Raw genomic sequence first — 16599 nt, 5'->3', positions numbered from 1 at the left:
TGTTTAAAGTAAGATGTCATAGATGATTCATTAGAAATATTTTGCATGGTTCTTGTCAATTCCACACAAAAGTATACACATACGTATTTCTCAAAAGTTTAAAAACTTATAAGCTTCCCATCACTGTACACATTCTCCTGAACTAGAGAGTTTGATCTTTAGAAAATATTTTTACTTTTACTTTTTACTTGTACACCAATAAACACTATATAAAAATTTAATCATATCAAATTTAGCTCTCTGAGGCCATTATCTATAAGAATATTGTAATAGTATTACTGTTGCAATTCTAATAAATACTTGAACCAATCAAGAAATTATTACAAAATATTTTTTTGGTACTCTCAGAAGAGGTGATCAGAAAATTCAACTCAACAATAGCTTACAGAAAATGGACTTTTATCAAAGCTTTATAAACATGTCCTCAGTATACTATGACATTACGTTGCCCAGCATGCCTTATCCGAATGTACCACGACTCTTGAAAGGGACGACAGTATATTGCTACATCACTAGCTTACTTAATTTTCAACTAAATTATAATATATTTTATTGGTTATGCCTAGCGTTTATACTCCCACTAACTATCTTTCATCAATAGTTTAATTTTTTGGAAAATAAATTGTGGCACTGTTGGAAAAATAATTTTTTTAACCTTTTTAAACTCGTGTGTTTTTAGAATTAAACTAGATTTAGTCTCGTAGTTTTATATTCATGTCAGACGTTCTATGTATCAACCTTTATTATGTATTTTATTATAGCGTTGTACAATATATCTATCATTAAATATCGTACGCAAAATAAGAAAGTGTTTTCTTTTTTTTGTAATTATACCACTAATACCTTCATCAGTTTTTCAACGCCCACATTCTCTTCAAATTTCCCCGACGTTGTTTCAGGATAAGCACATATCAAAGTATAAAATCGAAAGAATGAAAATCAAGGGACAAAAGGAAAATATAATTACCAATTGACCAACATTAAAAAGAAATTGTTTTAGAGTTTTTTTCAATATCCTTGCAATCTCATAGTCCTCGAACAGTTTCGGTATACAAAGACACTGTGTGCATTAGAGATAAATGTAGTCATAATTTATTTATACTCTTTGGTACTTGTCGAAGTAAGAGACATAAACTCAATATCAAATGGTCTTAAACAAATTATAATACGTTTATTGAATAATGTTATTTATTTGAAATATGTGTACGTTTAAATGAATTGTTAACTATTTCTATAATTTTGTTGAAACAATTGGAAATCAGAAGGTATTTCGATTCTTTGCCATAATTTTAGAACAAAAAGCGCTTGACTCTTCTACTAAGAGTTATTTCTCGTTGGGACAAAGGGCACTAAAATTCCATTTAAATTTGTATCCTAAATCGGACGAGTGTTTTCGAAGGTTTTTTTTCTCTAGAATTCATACGTACAGTATACACAGCTGCGCTAAAAATTCCATGCTGACGTGAATTGATAAGAGCACATGCATACGGAACGGAAGTTGCTCGAGCTGTACCAGTTGTACAAAATCCGCTCATATCTGATGTGAAACTTGCATCCAGAAAGGGGCTAGGTAGGGAAGAAAGGGGAATAAGAGGCATGTAAATAGATGGGCAGAGCCAGTGATTTGACAGGCTGGAACCAGCTTTGTGGTCGTAAAAAAAATTAATATTTGATTCTTGATGGAGACGCATCCGCCGTCAAAGCCAACCGCTGCTTCACTGGCTGTAACGGGTCAATAAAAATTCCTTTTCTAATATTTTTCCATGCACTTTTTACTTATTCTCGTTCGTAGCTTCTTTTATGTATCTGGTTTTTGATTCCATGCGATTTTGTGTACGAATTATTTTTTTAAAAGGTTTTAAACCCAAACATTTTTTTTGTCACATTATACTTTATTAGTATTTCTAATTAATTTTTGTAAAATAATGTCAAAACATATCTTAAAACCTTGAAAAATGTACTTTCATTTCACTTCATACTTTTTTTTATTTAGATTTTATGAGTTGTTCAAATGCCTTTTATCCTGTCTGATTATGTAAGTTACATTTTATATTGGGATATTTTCTCTTTATCAATATAAATTAATCTCAAAGCTTTCCTTTTTTTGATATAGAAAAATAGAAAAGAGTATAAGTAAAAACGTTTATCCGCATTCCAACAGCTCTTTGTAAAAATGAATACCAACTTATTCACAATTGGTTAATTTAGTCATCATTTTATCTTAAAATGGAGAGTAAAAACTAACCATGGTTAAGACGAAAAGTAAGATGCAAAATATAAACAACGGTAAATTATAATGTTTAGCTTGAGTACGTTACTCGGTATTTTTTTTAGCAAGATAAGAATATATGTACTGCAAAATAGAAAAAATTTGCTTGTAATCGATGGAATAAATAAAATAAAATTATTACCATTAGTTTTAAATACTTTTTGTGAAAAAATGTAAAGATAATTTTTAATTAAATTTCCTTAAATAACCACGTTTAATTAAAAACATATTTACATTTATGGAAGTGTGTAGGGTGCCTCTTTGAGTTCTTACTTACACCGTTATGTCCCAAAGTTTTGTCAATCTATTATTATTATTTAATATGGCTAATTTCCTTTTTTTTTTTTTTTAGGTATTTTTGTATTTACTCATTTTTGTTTTTCAAAATCAATTTATTGTTGGAAGGAAAAGAGAAATTTTTAGATTATTACAATTGTTTCCGGATATTTTATGTGGAAAAACATAAAACATTATAAAATTCCTTACAGTATGTATTTCGTGAGAAAAAACAATTTTAAACAATTTCAGCTTGTGTACTGGCTTCAGATTAAAAGTAATTTGTAATAAACAAAACTCACTAATAATAATCAGAGAGATTCATGATATTAAAATTGTAGTGTTAACAATGACTAAGATAAAAAGTACTTTAATCTAATGAAATTTTTAATAGTTATCTCGATAAATTTCTAAGAAAAGCTTATGTTCCGTCAAAAAAAATGTTTTTTCCCTATTTACAGTGGTGTAGCTTTTATAGCTTTTATAGAAAATATTGTCAAAGCGATTAGGATAACAATTTTTAAAAAATACCTCCTTTTAAATACCCAAATAACAATTAAAGAGACCGTAACTCTTTTATAAAATAAAAGGAACAGAAATAAGTTAAAATCTACAATGTGTAAGCTTATCTAATTTATTACAGATTTTATACTTAATTTATAACGTAAATGAGTAGTGACGAAATTTTAGGATTAAGATCACATTGAAAATTAATTAATATTTGATTTTAAGTTTAAAATATTAGATTTCAAAAAATCGATCATAACAGTTTGAAGAAGTCATGTGCAGAAAAAGCTAGTGACTTACACTTTTCATGCTCTATAAGAAAATGAATATTTAAGCGGTAAAATGCATGTTTTGTTTCGGAGAAATTGTACTTTAAAGAGATAAAATCAATAGTTATCCTTAAAATAAATAAAAAAACTGAGTAGTATATAACACTATAATTGAATTTTCTATAAAAATGTTAAAAATGATAGTTACAAATAATATTGTGTGTAATTAAAAAAACAAATTTTTTATACGCATTCATAAAAGTAATATCAAGTTTACCGAAAAATAATCAATAATTAATTTCAATTTCGAATAATAAAATTTAAATATTATGTACCGAGGTACGATAATATAAATTGAGAACGGAATCGAGTTTAAGTAAGGTAGAAAACCTTTTTATCTGATATAGAGTAAAAAGTCTCTTTCTATTACTTACAACTGATCGAAAAAATTTCGTCAATGAAAATTATTTATAGTATATATATGTTTGGTAATAAATGCAACAGTGTTAACATACCTAAATAATCATGCTTTGTTGAAAAAGATTTTCGTTCAATTATAAGATATGCGTAAAAGTATTTTTGATGTACATTCTGAAATAATTGAAGTATGACGTTCTTAAATAATTTTTATTGTTTGTATACGTAATTTGGTATGTGTGAGAATATTGTCAGTGACATTCAAGGATTAATTAATTTTAATTGTGGAATTTTTGTTTTCTTATTGATATTCAAGAATACAATTTCTACTTCTACCATCTTTTATATTTAAATTTTAGATATTTAGTAATTTTTCTTTTTTTTTTGTTTTAATTTTAATCATGAAGTTATTTTCAATTTTAAAGAAATTTTGTTCTATGCAGGAAGAATGATAAGCTTTGTCTCGATTTGAAGAATTGTATACGAAGAATTGTATAGAGCAAGCATACGAAGCAAGCACAAATCGAAACTGTAATGAAATTGAGAAAAAAATTAAGATTCCAATTAAATAATTTTTATAACAGCAAGTAGTTAATAGATAGTTAATCGGCTGGTATTTGGTTGAATTACTATATTTTTTCTTTTTCGTACAGAATACTTAGAGAAACTAAACTCCTGACCGATTGTATTAATCCATTGATAAAACATAATTTTTTATCCTTATAACAGTGCAGAAAAAAAAGTTTTTTAATTGTTAATTTATTAATCATTTCATTAAGTTATTGTTTGTTTTTGTAAGTTTTGGTTTTGTAACATTTGTCAATAAATTATAATTTAAAGTAAATCACTGTCAAGCAGTTGGTTTTTGCCGTAAATTAAACAGAAGTTCTCCTAGAGCCTTGGAATTTCAGTAAGAATTTAATCTTCTTTGTTGTTAAAAAACAAAATATCTGTATCTATTACAAATTAAAAAAAAAAACATTTCAATGGATAAATCAATTTTGATTGGCAATAAGTATCGTACTTCTTAAAATTTCTCGTTTTAATATTAAAAGTTTTATATAAACTTCCGAAAAGTTTAAATAAACTCAGAAATTCTGTTTGGTTAAACTTGGAGGTATTTGATGAATTTAATCAGTATCATACTTTGATTACTCTACATTTATAAATGATCAATATTCATACAATTAAGTCAGTTCTTGAAATGAACATAAAATATGGATATAATTCTATTATTTGTAGTAAATTTTTCAAAGTTACATGCATGCATCCGAATAAACTGTAAATTAATTTTCAACTCGTATATAAAATAACTGTTTCAGATGAATACGTAATTGTATGTTTTTTTTAAACACTACATAAATATGTGTTGAAAAATTATGAAATAAAAATTTTAACAACATTAAACTACTCAAAATCATGAAAAACTTTAAAAGTAGAAAATTAGAGTAGTCATGAAGTGTAGTTTTTCCACCACAATACATTGCATACTAACTCGAAGAGTATGAAAGATTCCTTTGTCACGAAAAAAACCAGCGATAGGTGTGGTATAAGATGAATTCGTCATTTAATCTGACTGTGTGAACATAACAAATGACACAGAAAATAAAAGGTGCCGTAAAAAAAAAAAACAAGTTCAGAAAGACGGGCAGAGAAAAGGAAGCGACGCATGTCACTCCAAGGGAATCCACTTAACAAACGACTCGGTAGTACAAACAAACTCGGCGGGAGCTAAAATGAGACAAAGCGAAGAAAATAAGTAGTGTGAGTCAACGTTCGATCAGACGGATAGTTTGCAGTGTACCGATTGTATACATACATGTTGAAATTAGCTGTGACATTGATATTCAATGAGCTAGACTGTGCAATACCATTGATTGTATCCGTATCCCTTCATCAAAATAGTATAGACACAATTACATGAAAAATCATCAGTGACGAACTTGGTTCCAAAATAAATTGGAGTAAAATAAATTTTATTCACATAAATTAAATCAAAATAAATTATATTAAAATAAAATAAATTGATATAAATTAAAATTAAGTTTTAGTTACGGTTTCGGGTCTATATTCGTCATGCAATATAATTGATCGAAAAATTATAATAAAACGTACAATTCATGACATGCATACATTTAGTTATTTTTCCGGAAGTTCCAACATCAAGCGTTCTGTACTGTGATAGAATTTTTTTAGCATTCAAAGTGATTTTTCTTGTTTAGACCGTTGGTATAAAATTGTGGAAAAGTTGCAGGCAAAAAAATTCAAGGCAAAAAAGTTGCGTATTGCACATGGGAAACAAAACATATATTTAACAGAGCTATGTTTAAACAACAAAATATAGAACTCAAAAAACATCAAAAAGTCAAAGAAACCTTCAAGCAGGTACGATAGTTTGTCTCCTGCTCGTGTCGTTTTAGTGGAAAAATATTCACAAAGCTGTTTTAAAGCCCTAATTTGCTTGTTTATTTTATCTATGTTGAAGGAAAAAGAAAAAATTTTATTTATCACAGCTTCAATTTTTGCCTTTTTTTAAAAGCCTCGTGACATATTGACAGATCAATAAAGACTCATCAAGAAACACGCACATACGAATGTTACGCATGCAAATTGTGGAACAATTAAGCGTATGTGTGAAAGCAATGTTTTCCATAGCAGTTTTACAATTGCAAGCAAATTAAAAGTCTAAATAAAAAATGAGTTGGAGTATCACATCTTGGCCTCTACGTGGCGGAAATCCAAGGTGGGATTAGTGTTGAGCAAGATTGACGGCAAAGTACAAAACAAAATGAGTTTGGAATCACCAACTAGTTTTTATGATGCCAAACATATAAAGATGATTAAAAATATGAATACCGTGATTGGCTTATATTTTCATAGACCTAGGTTTGAAAGGGTAGTTTTGTATTTCATTATATCATCGGTCCTGGTATCCGGTCAAGTTTTTGCCGTAAGTACATTTTTTAAGCACAAATATTAGTAAATCTTGGATGCTTTGTATTGTATCAATGATAAGTATTTGTCAACTTAGAAGCAATAATGTGTCAAGGATGTGCGGTTGTATCCAAAAGTAACTGACGTTTCGAAAATTGACTATGTGTCAAGACTCAAGGCAAATACATTTTTGTAGTAAATACTTATGTTTCAATCTTTTTATTTAAAAAAAAATACATTATTTCACACCCACGAAACTATCATAAAAATGGAACGTTGAATACTCAATCTTACAGTTATTTTTTCGCAATAAATTTTTTACCATACATACAACCAAACGCTAATTTCAAAATACATTTTTTTCTACTTTTGGCTTTTTTTACCTTAGACATTTACCGCGACCTCAGTAGGAAAAAAAGAGTTTGCACCTGAGGCGCATCCAACCAGAGCAAGCACAAGAAGTCCCTAGGGGCCAGTGCTTGCCCTGGAGACATGTGCCACCAGGTACAAAAACTGGTATTAACATGAATCTCGATAAACTAGCGATTTCTGTAAACACTTTATTATGTAATAATTAAAAAAAAATATCAAATTATTTTTTTTAGTTATTAGGTGTAATAAACAACTGGAGAGAAAATTTCTTAGTGTGGGCAGAAAATTTTATTATTCTCCTGTTTTTAACTGGAACACAAGTGGAATATTATTACATCATACTGAATGTAAAGAAGGTACTAGTGTGAGATTATTGTTTATGTCTAAATTTAAATATTTATATGTACGTACATGAATAATATTAGTAAACCATGATTACGTTTGTTAAGATACGCAAGTTGTATACAATTTTGGAGGATAATTGGATATCCATAAATAATTACAGCCAAAAGGGTATTGTGATAAAATATGCCAATATTGGATTGCGTTACGTACACATTATATTAGGTAACTTCCAAATACAAATTATGATCAACAACAAAAGCTTAAGTATAATTTTGCAATGTTATTTTATAGGCATTTTAATTATGGGTTTTATAATAGCTGTTCTGTCATCTTTATTACCAGTATATTTAGACTTGATTGCACCATTAAATGATCCTCGACCAAGAATTGCGTTTTTAAAAGTCAATGTCATTACTGATCCAAACGAAAATTATTTCATGCACTACTTTGCGTGTTTGGTACTCATGATTGTTGCTGATTATATCACAATATCTATTGTCGTCGCTTTTTTAATTTTCGAGTATCACATTTTTGGAATATTCAACATTATCAAGTAAGATATACATAAGCACACAAATTAAATAAATTACTTGGAGTAGTACCAACGTTACAATCATAAAAATTATGACGAAAAATCTTTTTAGGTACCGTTTACGATTGGCAACAACGGAACTTGCAGAGAAAAAAGAAGAATCCTATGACATGATTATTTCTGCTGTAAAATTACATCAAGATTGTTTAAAGTAAATATGCATGCATACAAGTTAAAGTATCACTAAAATGATTATTGACCACTAAAATACTTTTAAAAAAAAGGCTACAAGACGTAAAACATCTTATTAAAAAAAATTTTAATTTTCACAGCTTCTTTGAATTAGTTTTTTCAGCTAACATACAATAACGAGATTGATTGATCTCTCCCAAATTAGAATAATTATTATTCGGCTTAAACCTTTGTGTTGGCTGTTTTAGAGAAGCCTGTATAATTTTTTTTTCTGTTGAATTTATCACATGATAAATATGTATATATATATATATATATATATATATATATATATATATATATACATATATGCATCATGTTCAATAGGTTTTAAATAAATTACCATACATTCCTTTTATGTATGCTAGTTTTTCTGAAAAAATAAAACTCATTTTTTTATATTTGTTCGATAAAATAATCAGAATCGTGACCACAACTGAAGAGTCCTTCAACATTTTGTTTGGCGTTGGTATTCTGGGAATGTTAATATTTCTTAGCATCATACCAGTCACTGTAAGTCTGCTTTTTATGAACAATTTCATACCTTCTTATCAAATAACATGAACGAAATGAAAAACTCAATATTGCAGATACTTGAAACAGCCAACTTTTATGAGTTAGCCAGACAAAGTACGTTTTTGGTTGCAGTAGCAGGGGCTTTATTTGTACTAAATTGGCCTGGACAATTACTAATAAATGAAAGCGAAGATTTGTTTTTATCAACGTAAGTATTTTGTATTTGTATTTGAAGAACATGTGCTCACAACTTGTTATGATGATTTACCAAAGTATTAACTTCCGTAGGTATATGTGCAAATGGTATCGATTGTCAAAGGAATCAAAAATTTTGCTAATAATTATAAGGTATAGATGCATACAACCTTGTATGTTTACGGCAGGGACGTTTTGCACTTTAAACTACGAGACTTACGCACTGGTAAGTACACATGTTCTATTTATTTGCAAAGTGAGAATTATGTTGTTATATGTTATTGCAAATATAAATATTTGTTTTTTAGATTATGAAATCAGCGTTTTCTTACATGACCTTTCTAAATTCTGTACGGCAGTAGTTTTTGCCAATAACAAGAGTCCAGAGAATCTAATAAATCCAAGTACTTTAATGCCTCCAAAAAAATTTTTGTTTCACTTTGACCACTTGAATTCGAATGTCAAATGAAGTTCCCTGAAAGTTAACAGAAATAGTTATTTATAATTCAAATTATAGATGTGACTCAACAAATGTTACGCGCGATGTTCATTATTCAACACTTGAAATATGGATTTTCTTGGTGACGAGGAGAAACGATGTAGAACAAACCAACACACTATTTACAACTCCTGTTTAGAATATGTAGTTCAATTGTTTGTGATTTTATTTTTCTTCGTGAATTACTCTGACCTTGATGGTACAGACTATAGTAATGTTCACGATGGCCTTTCAGGTTTTGTTTAAAGTAAGATGTCATAGATGATTCATTAGAAATATTTTGCATGGTTCTTGTCAATTCCACACAAAAGTATACTCATACGTATTTCTCAAAAGTTTGAAAACTTATAAGCTTCCCATCACTGTACACATTCTCCTGAACTAGAGAGTTTGATCTTTAGAAAATATTTTTATTTTTACTTTTTACTTGTACACCAATAAACACAATATAAAAATTTAATTATATCAAATTTAGCTCTCTGAGGCCATTATCTATACGAATATTGTAATAGTATTACTGTTGCAATTCTAATAAATACTTGAACCAATCAAGAAATTATTACAAAATGATTGAATACAAATGACATACAATCACACAATGACACATGTTCTATGTATCAACCTTTATTATGTATTTTATTATAGCTTTATACAATATTTCTATCATTAAATATCGTACGCAAAATAAGAAAGTGTTTTTTTTTTTTGTAATTATACCACTATTACCTTCATAAGTTTTTCACGGCCCACATTCTCTTCAAATTTTTACGATGTTTTTTTACAGGCTAAGCACATATCAAAGTTTACAATCGAAAGTCATATTCTCTTTGGTACTTGTCGAAGTAAGAGATATAAACTCAATATCAAATGGTCTTAAACAAATTATAATACGTTTATTGAATAATGTTATTTATTTGAAATATGTGTACGTTTAAATGAATTGTTAACTATTTCTATAATTTTGTTGAAACAATTGGAAATCAGAAGGTATTTCGATTCTTTGCCATAATTTTAGAACAAAAAGCGCTTGACTCTTCTACTAAGAGTTATTTCTCGTTGGGACAAAGGGCACTAAAATTCCATTTAAATTTGTATCCTAAATCGGACGAGTGTTTTCAGTAGGCTTTGTTATATGTTTTTTTTCAATTAATTTTTAGTTAAATAATTTGGCAACATCTCTTAAATCCAAAAATATACTTTCACATAACTTCTTTTTTTCATTGAGATTTAAAAAGTTGTACAATTGCGTTATATCCTGTCTGATTATGTAAGTTATACCTTATTGTGATATTTTCTCCTTAACATTATGAATTAATCCCAAAGTTTTCCTTACTTTGATGAAAGTAAAAATGTTTATTCGCATTCCAACAGCTCTTTGTAAAAATGAATCCCAACCTAATCAGAATTGGTCAATTTAGTCATGATTTTATCTTAAAATGGAGAGTAAAAACTAACCATGGTTGGGACGAAAAGTAAAATGCAAAATATAAACAACGGTATTATGTAAACATTATAATGTTTAGGTTGGGAACATTACTCAGATCTTTTTTTGCGAAATTAGAATATATGTATTACGAGGTAGAAAAAGTATGATTACAATTGGTAAAATGAAATAAAATTAAACTATTATAGTTAGTCTTAGATACTTCTTGTGAAAAAGTGTAAAGATAATTAAATTTCCTATAACAACCGCGTTTAATCGAAAACACATTCATAATATGTAGGAGTGTGTGGGTGTCTCTTTGTGTTTTTATGTACACCTTTATGTCCCAAGATTTTGCTCATCTATTTTAATTTTATATGGCTAATTTAATTTTAGATAAGGTTTACTGGAAAAATTTTTTTATATTTTATTGTATTTATTTGTTTTAGTTTTTTTACATCAATTTTTTATTGAAAAAGAGAAATTTTTAGATTTTTACATTTGTTTCTGAATATTTTATATGGAAAAACATAAAAGAAAAAAATTATTCACAACATTCTCAGCTCATGTACTGGCTTCAGATCAAAAGCTACTCGTAATAAACAAAACTTACCAATAATAGTAAGACGTATTTATGCTATTGAATTTTTAGTTTTTATAACGTTTATGATTAAAAGTTCTTTATGACTGACAAACTTTTTAATACTTTTTTCCATGAATTTCTGAGAAAAGATTATGTTCCGTCAAAACCTTTTTTTTCTCTTTCTACAGTGGTACAGCTTTTACAAAAAATATCCTCGAAAAAATTAGAATAGTAACTACTTTTGAAGCATACTTTTTTGAAACCCCCAATTAAAGAGACCTCAAATCTTTTATAAAATAAAGGGAACAGGAATAAGTTAAAATCTGTAAATGTGTCAACGTATCAAATTTATTACTAATTTTAATATTCAATTTATAACGTGAATAAGTAGTAACGGAGTTTTAGGATTAAGAATAGTTACAAATAAAATTGTGTGTGATTAAATTCAATTATTAATTTCAATTTCGAATAATAAAATTTAAATTTTATGTACCGTGGTACGATAATATAAATTGAGAAGGGCATCGAGTTTAAGTAAGGTAGAAAACCTTTTTATCTGATATAGTAAAAGTCTCTTTCTATTACTTACAATTGGTCGAAAAGATTTCGTAAATGAAAATTATTTATAGATTATTTATGTTTGGTAATAAATGCAACAGTGTTAACATAATGTGATACACAAATAATTATCCTTGTTTCAATTATAAGATGTGAGTATAAATATTTTGAAAAAATATTCTAAAATTATTGAAGTATGTCGTTCCTTAATAATCGTTATTATTTGTACATGTAATTTTGTGTGAGCGAGAGAGTTGTCAGTGACATTCCAAAGATTTGTCCAAAGTTATTTTTAATTTTAAGGCAATTTTGACACATAGAAAAAATAAGAAGCTTTGTCTCGTTTTGAAAAGTTGTAACTATACAATTTTTTTAACTTCATGAATCATAAGTACTAAATAATTTAACATTATGCTGTTAATTTTTCCAGATATTCAAATTATTTTATTAATAATTTTATACAATATTACTTTTATCTCAAAAAAAATTATTTTAATTTACATAAAAGCTTAGATTCTGCACCTAAAATATTTTATAAATGTATGTCTAACTAAAGTTAGGAGTTAGCAAGCATACGAAGCAAGCAGAAACTGAGCCTTTAATGAAATTGAAAAAAAAAATTGAGAAACTACAAATACCTATTATTTCAGTATATTTTTAACATTATTTTTAATTTTTTGTTGTAATGTGACAATATATGTGTTTACATAGTATGTACGTACTCAGTTTTCCTGTTATTGGTTGAAACGTCTTGTATTGCTATTTCACAGTTTCCTTTTTAGTAACACTATCGATTAATTTCGTAAAAAAGTATTGATACAGTAATAACAGCTACAGTATCTAGAGATTTAATATTTTATTTTAAAATGAAAAATAGTTTTGCATTAAGCTTACTTAAAATATAAGTCAAATTTTTAACGTAATATACAATTTTTGTTGTTAAAAATTGTTAACTGTTCTTTAAATACAAGTACGTTAGGAAAGAGATTTTTTTATAATTTTTAGGTATTAGAATTTTTTAATATTATTTACGAGTCTTAAGAAATTTTAGGGTTGAATAAAAATTTATATTGGTACGGATTCCAGAAAGTGAAAGGAGGGAATTCGGAAACTCCCAATTGCATACCTGAAAATATAGAGTAACTTTGATGGTAAATATAGATTTTTTTTTTTTTTTATATATTATAGTGCTCTACGTCCGGCTCCTTTAATAAGGGCACTACTATGGGCACTTAGCACTGGGGAAAGGGACAAGGAAAGGGATGGGAGGCCTCCCATTACTGGGAGGGGGGTAGGGGGAAATTAGTCAATTTTTGCTGCGAGAAGGTTGCCTAGACCCTCTTCGAGGATCATTGCGTGGTGAAAAAGCACATGTAAGACTCACAGAGTAACTGGTACTCAGGTAAATATAGATCAAGTAAATAAAAAGTAATACACCAGACACATGATACGTTTTAACAAAATACTTGTAAAATTTTGTATTACATTTCATCTCTTAGTTTATTCTTCTTTTTCAAAATTTAAGTTATTTGAACTTCTTCATATGGTACTCAAAACATTAAGTTGTTTCCTTTGTTTATTCTAGTCAATTCTTTTTTTTTTTTTTTTGCCTTTTTTTTGTGTTAAAAATTAATTACGCCTGTTGAGTGTTATGTTTTATATAAAATACAATTGTAAGGAAAAGCCAAAAAATACACATGATATAGTTTAATTTCAAGAAACTTTTTACTTTTCAAAAAATTGTTTAAGTAACTAAGGTATACGTTTATGTTAGAATTTAATTTAATTTTTTTCTTTACTATTAGTAGTAGTAAATTTTTTAAATATTTGTACCATTTAGTTTAGAGAAAATAATTGTCCTATTTTCAAATTAGATAATGCTTCTATTATTTAACACAAGTAGTTCAATAGAAAAATTTTCTCTAAGTACTAATTAACTCGCTAATTAATTAGTTTTCATACAATAATAATATGTAAAAGTACAATGAAGATGATTAAAGAACAAGAAAATCGCCGATATTTCTCAATCACGTTATGATAAAATAATACAAAAGTTTACACACACCTATCCACTACGAACGTGTACATTAAGTTTTTCCTCCTTAAATTTTCAATATAAATATGCAAGTAATTAAAATCACTTAGATCAAATGCTTCGAAGACACGAAAAGCTCCAAAAAATATCCATCACTAAAGGCGGAGCACTCTATGAGTAAGCAGATGTTGAGCAGTAAAAGCACGACTTGCGCAGAAAACACAGCTTCCAAAAGGGCTTTATACACGGTCTGGTCCAAGCGGCAAACGCACGATGCTATCAGTCACCGGTTGTCCGCTACCCTACGAGCACTGTTCGTACGATGTCGGTGCTCATAGTTGTCCATACTATGTGATTAGCTTATTACATATATTTGTGCTATTACATTGATTATCGGGAAGGAGGAACTGTTGATATTTTTTACTGATCAAGACAGTTTACAAGAAAATTAATTAATTTCCGGACGTTTATTTGTTTTATTACCTACTTGAGTGCACTTTTATGAAACTAGTAAAACTTAATCCAACAGGTTTGTCATTCTGTATATTTATAGTTTATACCTGATTATGTATCTTGAGTACGTTTATTAGTGACAAAAAGATACAATTATCCCAAAAAACGTATAAATTCATTTTTATTTACGTACCGGAGCATCCCGTAGATTGTTGGTAAAATTGTGTCAGAAAATTTAGAGATGTTTTAATATGAGAGTGTAGTGTAGAGAGTTACGGTTTTATTATGCAATGTCTATAGTTTAAGAAAATTAATTTTTATTATTTTAACATTTCTTCTCATCACTCGAGAGTCCATGTATGAAGTTCAAGGTTCAAACAAGACGTGTGAGATAAATCTTAGTCAAACAATATTGTACTCGGTGTAAGACGACGATTAGTTTTATTCAACATCTTAATTTACAAATAATAAGGTTTCGTGTTTGTTTTAACTCTCTTTAGAATTACATCAGTTTCTATTTCTAATTAATTTTATGATTTTGGTTTTCTGTTTCGTTGTTCCATAAAATAGATAAAGAGAAAGAACAGAACGTAGAATCATACACTGATATCAATTATTACTTGTAATTCATTAACGATTTATCAACAGTGATTTTGGACTTAAGATTCCAAGCAAACAGTATTTATAACAGTAAGTAGTTAATAGTTAATCGACTGGTATTTAGTTGAATTACTATATTTTTCCTATTTCTGAGAGAATACTTAGAGAAACTAAACTTTTGACCAATTGTATTCATCCATTGATAAAACATTTTTTTGTATCGTTATAGCACCGCAGAAATAAAAGTTTATTTAATGATAATTTATTAATCATTTCATTAAATGAGGTATTGTTTCTACAGAAAAACAAATAAATAAATTTTTGCAGACTATGTACTCAAGATATTTTTTCCTTAAATTAAAAATTATAACGATATACACCTTGAAAATAAACTATCCAGTTTTAATAATTAATTAATTTATAAAGTAGATCGAGCAATCACTCGATTTGAGAAATTGCTGATATCATTCAAGCCAATTTAAAAAAAAAAATATATACCTTCGGTATTCAACCACATTTACTTACGATTAAGAGACTCTTAGATTTTTTTTCATTTATTTTGTTGATGACCAAGTAAATCTGAAAAATTTTCAAACGTCAATTGCAGATCGACATAGTTCCTTGATAGATAATTCAGTTTTGTAACATTTGTAAATAAATTATAATTCTACGTAAATTACTGTCAAGCAGTTGGTTTTTGACGTAATATAAAAGAAGTTCTCCTATAGCTTTGGAACTTCATTAAGTATTCTAACTTCTTTGCTGTAAAAAAATACGAAATATCTTTATCTATTACAAGTTTAAAAAAAAAAAAACATTTGAATGAATGAATCAGTTTTGATCATTAATAAGTATTGTACTTCTGAAAACTCCGCATTTTAATATGAAAATTTTTATATAAACTTAAAGGTATTTAATAAATTTATCCAGTGCCATGCTTTAAACACTCTACATTTTAATGTAAGAAATATTAAATCATTTAGTTAAGTTCTTCAGATGAAACTATAAAAGATTCCTTTGTCACGAAAAAAACTAGCGATAGGTGTGGTATAAGATGAATTCGTCATTTAATCTGACTGTGTGAACATAACAAATGACACAGAAAATAAAAGGTGCCGTAAAAAAAAAAAACAAGTTCAGAAAGACGGGCAGAGAAAAGGAAGCGACGCATGTCACTCCAAGGGAATCCACTTAACAAACGACTCGGTAGTACAAACAAACTCGGCGGGAGCTAAAATGAGACAAAGCGAAGAAAATAAGTAGTGTGAGTCAACGTTCGGTCAGACGGATAGTTTGCAGTGTACCGATTGTATACATACATGTTGAAGTTAGCTGTGACATTGATATTCAATGAGCTAGACTGTGCAATACCATTGATTGTATCCGTATCCCTTCATCAAAATAGTATAGACACAATTACATGAAAAATCATCAGTGACGAACTTGGTTCCAAAATAAATTGGAGTAAAATAAATTTCTTTCATATAAATTAAATCAACATAAATTATATTTAAATAAAATAAATTGATATAAATTAAAATTAAGTTTAGGATAAGCTTTTGGGTCTATATTTATATTTTTCGTC

Source organism: Copidosoma floridanum, unplaced genomic scaffold (genome assembly GCF_036245765.1).
Source record: "Copidosoma floridanum isolate Cflo_tuat_1 unplaced genomic scaffold, Cflo_Japanese_pri ptg000019l, whole genome shotgun sequence".
Lineage (NCBI taxonomy): Eukaryota > Metazoa > Arthropoda > Insecta > Hymenoptera > Encyrtidae > Copidosoma > Copidosoma floridanum.
This window is presented reverse-complemented; position numbering follows the sequence as displayed.